Raw genomic sequence first — 10,827 nt, forward strand, 5'->3', positions numbered from 1 at the left:
AAGGGAGCAATGCATAGGCAGACATCTGGGAGGGTTCTCAATATGAAACTTCTGGTCATCCTCTCCTTGTGGAGACCTGGAAGGTGTTTACTTCTCCTGGCCATGATATATGACAATATATGCAGAGTACTGCTAACCAGGGAAGCTCACTTGAGCCGTTAGTGATTAGAGGTTCAGAGTTTTTATTGGGGCTTGATCACACAAACTGCTCACGTGGCTGACCTTTAGCCTCCAGCGCCTCCTGGAGGTTCTGGATAATACCTTTTGTTTCTGGGTCCTCCAGAGGTGGAAACTCGCCTGGCATGTTCCAAAGCCCCCACCATAAATCACATTGTCAGACTGATGGTTGCCAAAGTCCTCAGGCAAACAAAAACACATCTGTCAAGCAGGACATTCCAGGAGCCTAGAGATCACCTCCCAGTGGCTGAGGGTAGAGGCCAGACCTGCCTTTGGGAAAGTTAATTTTTCACTATAAAGGCCACAAACCACTGGCAGATAGAACCTCCTCCATTCCCAAGGCTGCACAGCCCAGAAGGTGACACAGTCCCATGTTGGGGCCCTCCTGACTAGCAATGAACACCATCACAGTCCAGACTGGAGCAAGCAGGCTGGGCTTCCCTTCTTGAAAGGTCTCCTCTCTGCCTCAGATCCTGACAGGTCATATGCAGAGTTCTTGGAACCACTGTCACTACTGCCCCAGAACAGGGAATGGGGTTTCTGGAAGGACCAGCAAACAGCACATCTTGCCAAATCCCTGCTTGTTGATCTTGTTTCCTTGCTTCCTCCTTTATACCTTCAGGTCTGTTTCTAAAATGACAGTCACACATTCTCCAGACCAAGGCTTGATTGTGCTGTAAGATGAATGAAAACTGAGATTCATTGATTCAACAAGTACTTTTGGAGCGCCCACTATGTGCAGATATTGTGCAAAGTGCTAGAGATACTTTAAGTAAGAGAAACACGGTCAGTGGTCTCACACGGCTTAGATCTGGTATGGTAGGTAGAGAGCCACGTAAAAGGATCTCCACCAGAAAAGGCATCCCAGAAAAAATGACATCTAAATTAAGACCTGATGGATGATTATGAGTAAATGGTGTGTGTGCATTTGGTGGGGGGCAGGGAGTGGCAGGATGCTGGTTGAGAGAGAAAGTACCAGGCAGAGGAAATAAATGTGAGAAGGGTCAGAGGTCATCAGTGGGCTCTGCCCACACCCTGAATGCCTGATCCTTTCCAATAAGGATCTTCCTGGAGGAGGCCCTTGAGGTGTGACCTGGCTCTTTTCTCACAGGCTGACTTAGGGCCACTCTCTGTTTCTCAATATGGGCCTCAGTCCACCATCCTACATTTAATGTCCTGCACCCTGGCTCTGAGACTGCACCCACTCTGACCAATTTTTTACCTATATAAACTCATTTTCTTTCAGCTCATTTAAAGGTTCTTCCACAGAGGCTTTCAGAAGGATAACTATAGACAATAGAAATATGTTCTCTCCTTTAGGATACTATTATTGGTATCATAAATGGTGCACCTATTTTATTTAGTAAGTCTTACGATTGAAAACCATTTTTTTTGTTGGTTGAATTATTTCCTTATTATCTCATATGCGTTTTATTTCATCAACAAAAATGTAAGTTCAGTGTGGCCAGGAACCTCTTTCTACAACCTCATTTCTTCACTTTTCTTTTTTTTTTTTTTTTTGCAGGAATAGATAACCATTAAAAGTGTTTAGAAGATGTTACTTAATGTGGGATTTCTCACTACGTTGTAAATGCAGGTGATAAAGGAAAAACCAGACAGTATTAGACTATTTCACACCCCTTTCTCCCCTCTTCATGCTCAATTAATAATCTCACTTCTCATTTCACTAAGAAAACAGAAGCAATCAGAACACAACTTCATCTTCTCACTTCAAATCTGCCAGCCCTATTGTATCTGTAGCCATGTTCTCTGCCTTTCCTTCTGTTCAATGGATGAGCTGGCTTTCAGATGAGCAGGGTTCTGAAAGCCAGCTCATCTGAAAGCCAGCTCCTCCGTTTAGGTACTGGACCCCATCACCTTTGCTACCTCAAGGACTTTATAATGTCAGGTTCTCTTCTCTGTGTTATCAATTTCTGTTTCTCTGCCAGATCATTCCAGTCAGTATATATAAGTATTCCATACTATCATCTATGTTCTCTCATACCCCAATAAAATGGCTCTTGCTTGATAGTTTTTAATTCAGTGTCTCTGGGAGGTAAGAAAATGTGGGTTTTCTTGTGTTTTCTCACCGATTTCTCTGCTATGTCTCTCTTCTCCCTCTCCCAGAATTCTATAAAATATTTATAGTATTTTTTTATTCTGACTTCAAAGAAACGCATATTCATTATATATAATGGGAAAACAGTGAAAATATGAAGAAAATAAAAATCACCTTTTAAATAAAACATGCAGAGGTAAGCTTTGTTAATAACTTGGTGTACTAGCTTTATATATGTACATTTACAAAATTGTAAAAATGTGGTTTATTCAGTTTTATTTATTATATTTTTTCGCTTAACAGCAAGAATATTTTCAGATCATTAGTGTGACTGCATCTGTACACAAATTGTTACGATTTATTTAGCCATTCTACTACTGGTAGACATTTGTACTTTCCCCAATTTTTGACATAATAAGAAGTGTACAATGAAATACTTCTGTGTAATTATTTATGCACATTTATGATTATTTGCTATGAATTAAATTTGTAGGAACAGAATTAATGGGACAAGCACATAAGCTAACTCTCTCTTTCTTTCTCCCTGTGATAGCAAAAGCTCAGAATCCAAAGTACAAGTTCTTTCCACCACTGGACCTTTGTGTCTTCAATCAAAACCTTCAGATGTTCCAAAGTACACCTCAGCTCTTCACTTCTGCAATGGCCATTATAACTTTTCTTTAAAAGTAAAATCTCTAAATTACAAAAGTGATTCAAGCTGGCTGTTACCATCATATAAACCAGAGATGGGTAAAGGAAAAAGTTGATCTCTTCTGCTCCTCTGCTTCCTCTCCCACGCTCCCCTCTCTTCCGCCAACCCCACCATCTGGAGGAACCGGTAGCATGTCGATACAGTCTTACTGTAGGCTTTTATATGTATAGGTTTTATTTCGTTTTGTTCTTGTATAAAATTGAATCTTACAATAAGCAATATTTTTCAACTTTCCTTCTCCAATATATCACATACTTCCTTCCAGGCCAGTGCACATAGTTATAATATGTTCTTTCCAAAGGCTGCTTAATAATCACGATATTCTAGATTACTTGCTACTTCTGGGTCAGCAATTTGAGCGGGACTCAACTGGGTATTCCCTCTAGTCTTGGTTAGACTCCCTCAGACATCTGAGGTCCATTGTGATCAGCTGTAGGTCAACTTTGCTGATCTTGGCTGGGCTCTCTCACATGCCCAGGGCCTCAGCTGGGTCTCGGCTGACTTGGCTCTGGTCCACGTGGTCTCTCACCCTCCAGGAGGCTATCCTGGGCTTATTCACATAGTCAAAGCAGAGATCTCAAGAGAGCAGGCAGGAGAGTGCAAGGTCCCGTGAGGTGTAGACTCAGAACTTTCACACTGTCATTTCTGCCACATTCTATTGGCCAAAGCAAAGCACAGGGTCAGCCCGGATTCAAAGGATGGGGACACAGAGTCCACCTCTTCATGGAAGAGCTGCAAAGTTACAAAGGGCATGGATTCAGGGAGGCACATGCAACTGTGCCCATTTTTGCAATCTACCACATAGAGATATTCCATTATTTAGCCCACCAGTCTTGATGAGTATTCAAGTTATTAATATTAATCTTCTTAAGAGTTTTAGTAAATATTGCCAAATTCGCATTTAAAAAGTTCCTACTAGCTTACACGTTAATCAGCAGTGTATGACAATGTGTTTCACCACTCTCCCATTATTCTAGGAAGGACCTTTCCCTCCAAAACTCCATCAATTTGTTATACAAATATGCTATATCTTGTTATTTGGTTTGGTATTTTGTTAATTATTTGTGAGATTGAATTCATTTTCAAATGTTTATTAGCCATTTTTTTTTCTTTTGTGAATTGCATTTTCACGGCATTTGTCCACTTTTTTATTGGGGTATTAAATTTTCTTTATTTTTTAGACTATAAACCAGTCTGTTATAAAAGGGCAAGAACTTAGATTATTCTAGAAGCCATCAGGCCAATTTTGTGTGTTATCTAGAGTGACCAGAATCTGAGTCCTTAGACAGCATGCTGGTTCCTTGAGTTAAATTATGCTCAGGTCATACTTGAAAACAAATTCTAACAGAAATCTCTCATACCTTTTGCTTTCCAAGAAGACTTTTCTCAGTTTTCATGGATAACATTAGAACAATTTTCTTAATTTTTTTGTTTTTAGGAAGTATAAACTTATAAAATTTTAGAAAACAATGGAGGAGGTTAAAAATGCTAAGGAGCAGAACCAAGACACTTTATCTCTTCATGACATTTGAAGGAAGTAGATTCAATTCAATTGATTTATCAAGAATCATCTATAAGCAAGACACTGTGCTAGATGCTGCTGATGTTGAAATATGAATCAGAGGAAGGTACTGCTATCAAAAATTTAGAGTCTAGTACAGCTTATGTGTTATTGAGGAATCGTAAGACCTCTGAGAATCCATATGTGCACTAGACACGGTCTATGGATTGAATAAACATCAACCACAGCAGTGATTATAGCTAACCTTTACTGAGTGCTTTCACTGTGTCAGGCACTCTGAAAAGTTTATTCTATGCATATTTGTCCTTCTAGGTTAAAATTATACATGGATGTATTGTGATTGGTAAAAAGCCAACCAAACAAATTCATTTAAAAGGTTTACTGTTACTACTTTTCAATCAGTGGATATTAAAAATCTATTACTATTTGCAAAATTTTTGGCTTTAAGAAGGAGGTCTCCATGTTTAAAAACGTTGAGATCCACCGAACAATAGATGGGACTGGGGACAGAACATCTCTGACTGAGTATTGACACAAGATTAAAAGTCAGGGATGTGATTGATCACAGTATAAGGTTCAGGAATTCAGCTATTTGAATATCAATCCTTTTTTTTTTTTTTTTGGTGAGGAACATTGGCCCAGAGCTAACATCTGTTGCCAATCTTCCTCTTTTTGCTTGAGGAAGATTTGCCTTGAGCTAACATCTGTGCCAATCTTCCTATATTTTGTATGTGGGATGCTGCCACAGCATGGCTGACGAGTGGTTTATAGGTCCACCCCCAGGATCAGAACCTGTGAACCTTGGGCCACTGAAGTGCAGCACATGAACTTAGCACTACACCACCCCTGAACGTCAATATTAATCTAAGTTTCTGGCCTGTAACCTGAAACTATCTCACGGTCCTCACTGTTTGTGCCTATTTTGAGTTCCCAGGCCCGGTAGGATGGAGAGGGGTTCCTGTTGGGGGACCATGGACCTTCTTTGGAGACTGCTTGCAGGGTAGCTGGTGGCTCATTCAGTTTGTGTGGGCTTTTCTGGACATTTATTTTCAGGGTTTAGCGAGAGTTGGGTAGGAGTTAAGAGACAAGCCAAAAGTGAGTGTGAGGAAGAAGGAACACACCTGGGCATCTGCTAACTGCCTAGTCCCAGTGGGAACAAAGGCCTGATCATCAGCACTGGTCCTCCATCTTTCCCTCCTCCTCACTTTGCTTGCCACAGACCTTGGACTCCAGGTCGCAGGAAACCAACTAAGAGTCCCAGGCCTGGGAGCTCCTAATCCCTTAGTCCTCAGCCACATCCTCCACATCTCCTCATCCTGGTGGAGTCAGAGTTTAGGAAAAGGACATGTTACATTGTTGCACACAGTTAAAGATGAGAAGGGAATGGTGTTTTATTCATCATCACTATCATACTCTCAGAGTATTAAGACTTACTTGTTGAAGACATGATAAATACGAAAAACTTTAGAAAAGTATCCCGATTAACTATTGAAAATGAAAAAAGACATTTTCCCCCTCCTTTGTAGGTTTCAAGCGCTTTTGAAGTTGAGAAAACACTGAATAAATCTGAAGGTAAGTTGAATGCTGTCAGCAGAAGATATTGTTGTCATTTCAAATAGAGGTATTGCATTGTGATGTAAAAGAAATCTCTTAGAATCGTCTTATTGTTTTAAAATTCATTTTTACAATGATGAATGCCTTTAGTTATATACTCAAATTTAGGAGCATCTGCACAGTCTTCTTATATCGGTTGAGTAAATTAGACCTAAATCAGCAATGCTACATTTAGCTGTTTACTAATCGCAAGGTCTGTGAGTCAGAACAGCCTCCCAAGGTAAACACAGTTTACAATTACAATAACCAGTGTTTTCTAACAAACATCTAATAAGCTAGGTTTCTGTAACAAACATTCTTAGTTAATAGTTCTTGGAATCATTAGGATACTATTTTCAATATTATAGGAAAGCTCTTTGCTTATGTGCCAGACACTGGCATCTCTGTGGGGTACCTATTATTTACCATCCTGATTTTTCAAAAAGACTGAAGTGTGGAAAAGTAGATTAATTTGTTCAAGGTCACAGAGCTAAAATATAAAGGGTCTGAATGCACACAGACTGTGTACCGGGAGCCTGTGCTTTTTATCTCTGCCCTGTACTTTTACTTCGTTTTACTAAACAAAGGCTTATTGTGAGCTCAGTGTTTTTCAGTCTCAGATGTGCTTGTGTCAATAACTTCCTAAAAGGTCTCTCCAATTTCCTTAAAAGAAGTGGTGTTCAGTTTTAACTAGACTTTTAATCATGGCCAAATCAACCATGTTTTAGGCTCATAAAAATTCCTTTCCACAAAGAGCTGCTGGGAGAAAGAATACATCTGTTCACTGAACCATTATTTCACATCTTCGAGAATATGTGCAGCCTGGGTCTTTTCAACACTTCACTAAAACATAACTCAGTGTAATGAGGTCAACCAGCAGCTTACATTTTAGTAGGCGACAATAGGGAATTTAAAAAAAGACGCCATTTTTCTATTAAGCCATTCTGTACTTGTGCTTGGTGACACCTACTGATTAATGACCTCCTGCTGGCGTGGCCAACTCAAGAGAGTACCGACACAGATGTTTACAGACAGTGTGGGAAGCAGGGGCATCCGTTCTCTTTTTGAAGTAATGCGGTCTTCAGGTTAGATTTATACTATTTTTTATTGTTAACAGTGGCTCCTATGAGTTTCTAAGAAGGTGGAGAACGAATGATTGTTAGGCCTTGAAAGTCAATTTTTCAGATATTCCAAAACATATGCTCGTCAATGGATTTGTTGTCAAAACAGAAAAGATTGATAGAGAGGAGGGCATTTGTTTAGAGAGTAGCATGCACTCCTCTGCCTTTGAGTGCCCTTAAGGGAGACCAATTTGCAAGGCTAGTATTTACTTTCATTTGACTTAGTTGTGGTATTTACACAGTAATGTTTTCAGTTTAACTTGGGAATGTTGTTTTAATTCCTATACATGCTGCATATAAAAGCGTCCAAATGAATTATCTTAGGTGTTTACTGTTTCTCAATGTTTATTTATGGGCCTGTTTGAAATTACTGTTTGCCAGTCACTGCCTTCATTCTAATATACTGTAAGCAGACTCCCCAAACAGGAATATGTCTTCCTCTGGTGACTCTAGTATCAAATTCCCATGTTACACCAAATTCCATACTAACCCAAGCTATTTCTTTCAGTAAGTATCCAGCTTGGTGGTTTTCAGTTGCAGGGTTTTGGTTTCCTGTCTCAGAAACAGCACATCATACTTGGTAGGCCCGAGAGGATATGTAATACATGTGAAAGCCATTTGTCATTTGTGTAGGAGCAGAAAAGACATTGAATATGGCTGATCTGGTGAATAGAGTTGTAGTGAGTAAACATTTTGCAATTTACTCAGACATACAAACCAGGACAGCTTTATTTTTTGTAACAACTTAATTTCAAACTCCAGTAACCATTTTGCCTGGTATCAGAAAACTTACTTTAATATAGGATTTTCTCAGTTAAAGCATGATTTTTTTAAGTCAATTCAAGGTTTTCTCCACCATTTCACATTTCCTCCTCCCCCTCCTTGGGATGACATCTAAGTTGTAAGGGTTAATTTCCCTGGTTTTGGTGTGCATGTGAAAATTCATCTGCTCTGATGTCAGTCTGATGGAACGGGGCTGTCAGGCTCTCTGGGCCCATTGGCACTACTGCACAGCTATCTCTGCCCTGGGGGAAACTTGCAAGGACATTGTCTCCTAGGCTTTCTAACAGAACTATTTGTAAGTCTCCTCCTCTCAGATTCCTACAAACCTCTTTGGGGTTCCATTATTGTCCCTCTCACCCCATTGGTGGGAGAGGGTATAGAGGTAGGGCATAGAGATCCTCACCAAAGTCTTACTTTTTTACTTTTGTCTCCATTGCCTATAGGAACTCCCAGAGACCAAGAAGTTTGCATTAAATCTAGGGCTGCATAATTGGTCTTTGTATCAACCTGTATTCTCAGAGATCTTTTTTAAGGTTTAGATTTTTTTTAGAACTCTAAAGTCATAACCCAAACTCAAAACCTTTTTATTTCATTCTACTGTTCCTAGAGGAAGTTTCCAAATTTTATTTTGAAGCTTGAAAGCAAAGAATTTATTTATTCTTTTTTCTTTTGTGTTCATTGTGCCCTCCCTCCTCCAGTATAAGAAGCCAGGACTTCCTGCCTAACATGAGAAGGATCACAGGGCAAAGGGGCATTATCAGAAATAAAATACATGTCAGCTCATATAAAAATGTTACTTTGTCACAAAGACAATTAGGATTGGGGATCACGATGACTGGTTTACCAATATTTTTCTATAAGATCAGAGAAAATATAAGTGATTAACTTCCAAGAAATCATATGGGGCACTGTTAAGAGCATGAACTACAGAGTCAGATGGTTTGGATTCAGATCCTGGGAGTGTGTGACCTAGGGCAAATTATTTAACCTCCTTGTGCTTCAGTTTCTATAAACTGGGCTAATAACTGAGTTGTTATGAGAATTAAGTGAGTTAATATATGTAGAACACTCAGAACAGAAACTGTTCAATAGCAGCACTTAACGAATACTATTATTATTAGGTGTTGCCAGCCCATGTTGAAAACATTTAAAAGTGATGATCTCATATGTACATGTGATCCAAACAACATATGTAGTCATCAAAACTGAGACATTTAGTTCTCTTTCTAGTTGCTTTGCTCACCTTATCAACTTTTAATTGATTTTTCACTCTCGATATGGAATTGCTCAATACAAAATGTAGCCATCCAAAGTTGGTCAAACTGTGAGGTTAAGGGCATTGTCCTCCAGATTGCCAAGTCTACCCCAAACTTCTGGCCCCAATTGCAAGGAGTTAGGAATGAACTACAAAGTTAAAAGGAAGAGTCTACACAAAACTATCTTCACCTCTAACAACTGCAAACCACCCTTCCCCAAACCACACTTAGCTTCCATAATTTGCTAGAAAGACTCACAGAACTCTTTGAAATCTATTATACTCATGGTTTCTATTATTACAAGAAAAATACATTTAAATCAGCCAAGGTAAGAGATGCATAGGACAGTCTGGGAGGGTTTCAAACTCAAATCTTCTAATGTCCTCAGGGATAGGGTACCTTCTCAGCATTGTTGTGTGACAATACCCACAGAGCATTGCCAACCCAGGAAGCTCGCCTGAGCTTTGGTGTCCAGAGTTTTTATCGGGGCTTCATTATGTAGGCATGATTGATTGATTGCCCACGTGGTTGAACTCAGTCTCAGGGTTCATTGTTAACATGTAAACCAAAGCCACCACCATAAATGATATGGTTGGTCTTTCTTGCATGGCCAACCTCCCACCCTAGGACTGTTAGGTATGGCCAGCCACATGCTGAGTCATCTTAGCAGCAGAAATTGTCAGATGTGGTCCAAGGTGCCCACCATCCATAACAAAGACACTCCTATGATTCAGGCGATTCCAAAGATTTAGAGATTACCTGCCAGAAGCTGGGACAACGGCATGTCTTTGAGCAAGGCTAAATTCCTTACTACACACTAGTAGAAGAATAAGCAAATCACATTGTCAGTAATCCAAATTTTCCCATTGTTTCTCAGGGCCTGGCACACTATGGTCTCTCACCTCAGCCTGGTGCAAGTTTGGAGATGATAAGTCTAACGTTGTTTCCGTGTCCACTCTGCATACAAACAAATGTGCTCTCTGCAGTTTTCCATGTTGATACCTGTCTTTGGGTGAATTTTCTTTAATGTCTTTATTTTTTTGTGTCCAATCATATTAAGCTATAGCTCCACTCCCAGAAGCACTGGTTCAAGTGCTTCCAATCTTCTTTGGGCAGTATTTGAGTTAATGTGTCACAGGGAGTAACCATACTTAGGGAACAGCGCACCACAGAGTGAGATAGATGCCTGGTTGCTCACATTCATTCATCCATCAGCTATTTATCTCATTCCTTTGTGCCAGGCACTATTCTGAACACAAGGCATTCAGTAGGGGTTGGAGGGTAATGGGAAAGGAAGATATTTGTTCTACAGATAATCACACAGAAATACATAGAAATTGTGATAAGGCCTACAAAGTAAAACCTGTTTTACTGTTGCAAAGAAATTACAGGGTTCTTTGAAACAATAAAACAGAGGGAACAAATTTAGATTGGGGGGCAGGAAAGTCCTCATTGAGGAAGTGACATTTAATTCAAGATTTAAAGAACGGGTAAGGATTCCCCAAGGGACTGGAAAATGATTTGATATGGGGTGGTAAGAATGGCTTGATGTAAGCTCTAAATTTAGTCTTTGAACTGCTTCCCAGCTCCCACCAAATGAGGAA

Source organism: Diceros bicornis, chromosome 5 (genome assembly GCF_020826845.1).
Source record: "Diceros bicornis minor isolate mBicDic1 chromosome 5, mDicBic1.mat.cur, whole genome shotgun sequence".
Taxonomy (NCBI): domain Eukaryota; kingdom Metazoa; phylum Chordata; class Mammalia; order Perissodactyla; family Rhinocerotidae; genus Diceros; species Diceros bicornis.